At 41.6% G+C, this 4,519-nt stretch overlaps 1 protein-coding gene across 1 annotated transcript in view; it reads left to right on the top strand.

Annotated features, from left to right (window-relative positions):
• Positions 1–832: 832 nt before the first annotated feature.
• LOC110169140 (bcl-2-like protein 1) overlaps positions 833–4,519 on the top strand; it is an 18,781-nt gene continuing 15,094 nt past the window's right edge. The window contains 1 exon segment of the mRNA XM_020934652.2: positions 833–990. The gene's annotated coding sequence lies outside the window, so the exon portion shown is untranslated.

Below are 4,519 nucleotides of genomic sequence, written 5' to 3' on the forward strand. Positions count from 1 at the left end.
GCCACGAAACCTTCAGGATTTAGAGACGAAGAGAAAAAAAAATAAAAAAAACTCCTCCTGATCCGTGACGAACCTGAACATCAACGACTGAAACATCTGAAACATCTGAAACATCTGAGGCTCTTTTGGCTCCAGGGTCAAACGTTTAATTCACATCTTTTTTTTTTTTTTTTTTTTGAAGGAATTTCCTGGATTTTCTTTTTGATATTTTATCTACAAATATTAAAATAAACTAACATTAAAATCATAAACTTTTCATTTCTGTGTCAGTGACAAAACGACAGAATCACCAAAGGATCAAATCAATCAAAATCAGGATCAAATACTGATTTACTCCACTTTAAATATTTTCTCTTTTGCTCCTCGGTATAAAAATGGTCTTTTTCACGTTTCTGGTTTTGCTGCAGTGACTCTGTTCGTCCGCGCGGGGCGCTGTTGTCAAAGCGGAAGTGCAGCGGTGGATTTGGGGAAAACAAAGGTTTCCATGGAGACGCCGCCTCCTTTGTTTAATGTTTAATGTTTCATAAAGTGAAACATCCGGAAAGAAACATCACGACCCAAACATCCCAGACACGTTTAGATGAAGAGATTTTCCAGAACTTTCTGTGCGGCCGAAACGTTTAAAGAAAATAAATAAAAACATAAACTCGTCTTTTTGTCTCTGACGCTTCACAAACGCGTCAAACTCAGTGTCGCGTTTAAATTGGTCTAAATTCTTGTTTGTTTCTTTGAATCTGAACAAAATCTCAAAGTGTCGCTCAAATCTTTTCATTTCTCGTTGAAAATGTCCAGACTCCGTTTGTTTCCTGGAGCGGATCAGCTGAGAGCGACGCGGCGGGGGGCGGATCTGACGCGGATCTGACGCGGATCTGACGCGCTCCGGCCGCGTTAGCATCGGGCTAATGTTAGCAATGACACAAACGGCCCGAGTCCCGCCGCGGGCTGAAGCGTCCCGAGCCCCGAGATGATCCCACGGACCCGGATCTGCAGGTAACACCGGGCCCCGAGGCCCCAGGGCCCCGGGGCCCCGCGTCTGACTCCGACAAACGAGACTTTAAACCGTTTAGACGTTTCCTCCTGCGACGCTTCAGCCGCTTCAGCCGCGACGCACAGACACGGAACACGGAGACACACGGAGACACACGGAGACACACGGGGGGGACACGGGGACAGGGACACGGGGACAGAGGGACCGTTGTCCTCGGGATGTTTCGGTTTAAAACAGTAAATGTTTGTTTTGGTGAAACGTGCCGCGGTTTCACGCGGAGCTTTTGTGACTCTGCACGTTTCAGACGCGGCTCCGAAGCGAACTGAAGCTTCAGCCTTTTTAATCCTCCGAGAAACCGGAAACACCGAGAAAAACACCCGAGAAACACCGAGAAAAACCCCGAAACACCGAGAAAAACCCCGAAACACCGAGAAAAACCCCGAAACACAGTCCGGGTCTGGAACCTCCGAACAAAACAACAGAAACACGACTAAACCAAGACTGAACCAAGATTAAACCAGGACTAAACCAGAACTAAACCAGGTCTAAACCAGGTCTAACTTAAACCTGGACTAAATCAGAGGAGACTGACTGAACAAACTAGAACAGAGAGAAAAAGAGAATCGGGGTTTGAGTTTTGGATCTAAACGTTCAAGACCCGAAGTCCAGACTCGGTGGAGACTTCGATTTCTCCGTCGTATTTTAAAAACCTCAAACTTTAAATGTTTGATCTGTTTAAGACTCGTCCTCTAAAATATTACACAAATTCATTTCTGTAGCACTTTAGGATTTTTATACTTTATTTATTTTATATTTTATTTGTATATATATATATATATATATATATATTTTTTTTTTTTAAAATAATTTATATATTTTAATAGTTTAAAATATTTTATTTATTTTTATATGTTATTTATTTTTATATTTAATATATTTTTATATTTTATTGTGTGTTGGGGTTTGTCGTTTCTGTTTTGTTTTATATTTGAACTTTAATATTTTGTAGATAAAATCCGTTGAGCCTCTGTTTCTCGTCAGAGTTTTTAAAGTTTTCATTGAAAGTCCAAGAAAAAATACTGACAGAATTTTTGTAAATCTAATATATTTTTTTCAATATTTTGATCCAGTGAGTAAAAAACACGACACGACTAATAATTTCTACATCAGTTTTAAAAACTAATATTATATTATAATATTATATATAATATTATTATATTTATGATCGAGGTGGATTTAGTTGTGGCCGATATGAAATCGATAAAACAGGAGTTGGAGCTGCCGATATAATTGCCGATATATTAATTTAGAACATATATATATATATATAAAATCACTGATATATTTTTAAAAACTTCAGTTTGTTTCTGGTGGATTTTAATTGTGTTTATTTAGGAAACATTTATTATTCTTCTGTTTCTTTTCGTCACATTTTCAGTCAGTCGAACGAATCACATTTTTACATCGTCACTTCTAGTTTTTTACAGAATCGGCTCTTTTGGCTCCTAAGAGCCAGATTGTTTTGTTGCAAAGAGGATTAAACCAGAACTAAACCAGGACTGAAACAGAACTGAACCAGAACTAAACCAGGACTAAAACAGAACTGAACCAGGACTAAACCAGGACTAAAACAGAACTGAACCAGGACTAAACCAGGACTGAGGGTCAGGACTCGGTCTCTCTCTTCGTCTCTTGAGTCCAACATTAGTCCTGGTTTTTTCTTTTATGTTGAACTACAGACAAACATGCAGGTTTTTCTCTCCTTCGCAGACGCACATTTGTGAAAGTTTTGTTTTGAGTCGTTGTCAAACTCCCACGAGTCTGAACACGACGAGAAGAGAAAAAAGTGAGAAAGAGAAAACACGAGTCCCAAAAAGGAGCCGGCTCCCGTCGTTCTCTTCAAAGAGCCGGATCTAAGAGCCGCTTCGTTCACGACCGACTCATCACGACTAGAGAGTAAAGAAACTCCCGCTGTTAGTCTTTAGTGTAAACGCTGCACCGCGGCGATGAACGACGTGTGTAAATGTCGATCATTCACACCTCGGTTCACAGCTCATTTACACAAACACAACTCCAGGAACAAACACACACACAGAGAGTGTGCACATGCACATCAATAACCCGCTTATGATCGGGTTTTTGGAGTGTCCTGGTTTCTTCACGGTGCATGTAAACACAGTAACCCGGGTTCAGTGTCGCGGTTATTAGTCTGAGTTCAGATGCACCTGAAGTTTTCAAATCAATTTTTTGTCTCTATGTTTCTGTATCTGATCTTTTCATGTCTGAACCACACAGATGTGATGTTTTCACATGTGACCAGGACACTTGGATCTGTGCTCCTGAAACTGATCCATATCTGATCTTTAACATGTGACTTGAGTGTGAACAGTCAGGTCACATTCATCCACCTACACGTCATCAACAAGACACAAACGTCACTATTCTGCACTGAAGTAGGAGAAAACTGTTCATGATCCATGTGACTGAAGTGAAGCACATCTCCACTCACCACAAAACACCACCACCAAAAACCTGCTCCTTCTCCTTCTCAATCTCCTCCTTAAAACAAGTCAGTTGTTCATGTTGTGGCTCCGGTACCAGAGGAACTTTAAAATCTCCAGGTGCTCGATGCTGCGTCCATGTTTGTTCAACTTGTGTAAACACAGAGACGCTCGCTGCAGTTGACGTCGTCGTGTCTCCAGTGTCACATGTGGGACACTTTTGGACCGTTTAATGTTCACACTGGAGTCACACACAAGTCACATTTAACTGGAAATGTGAACGACCTCGAAAAAACATCAGATTTCACCAAAAAATCAGAATTGAGCGTTAAACCTGCAGACTGAACGGAGCCAAAGTGACCAAACAAGTAAAATGACTGTAAAATTAAGAGCTGCACTAAACCTGCGCACGTACGACCGACGAAAAACTAAAACATGAACTATCTCCTGTACGACACACACACACACACACACACACACACACACACGCACGCACACACACACACACACACACACACACACACACACGCACACACACACACACACACACACACACACACACACACACACACACACACACACACACACACACACACAACAAACTCACCATCATCAGCACCTCGTCTGTCACTAAAACAACTCACATCATCCACTGAGTCGAGTCATTTAGTCCAACAGACGAACACGTGACACAATATGATCAGTTTATAATAAACAACACACACACACACACACACACACACACACACACACACACACACACACGTTTATATGAATGGACAGACATCGTCGCCCCCTGCTGTTCTGGCGGTGAATTTCCTGACGCTGCACAAACATAAATGAAAGTATCCGAGTAAAACAGAGACTAAACCAACACCTGCAGCAGCAACGACTCGAGCAACTCAGGTCAATGTGGGAGGAGTTTGAGACTGACAGGTGTCTGAGCCAATCAGATTTCAGTGAGTTGTGGGCGGGATCATGTCCCCGCGTCTGAGTCTTCGTGAAAAACCCGAGAGAAAAAATATAAACG

Source organism: Boleophthalmus pectinirostris, unplaced genomic scaffold (assembly GCF_026225935.1).
Source record: "Boleophthalmus pectinirostris isolate CB_2022bp ecotype Guang Dong unplaced genomic scaffold, ASM2622593v1 HiC_scaffold_8, whole genome shotgun sequence".
In the NCBI taxonomy this organism is placed as follows: domain Eukaryota; kingdom Metazoa; phylum Chordata; class Actinopteri; order Gobiiformes; family Gobiidae; genus Boleophthalmus; species Boleophthalmus pectinirostris.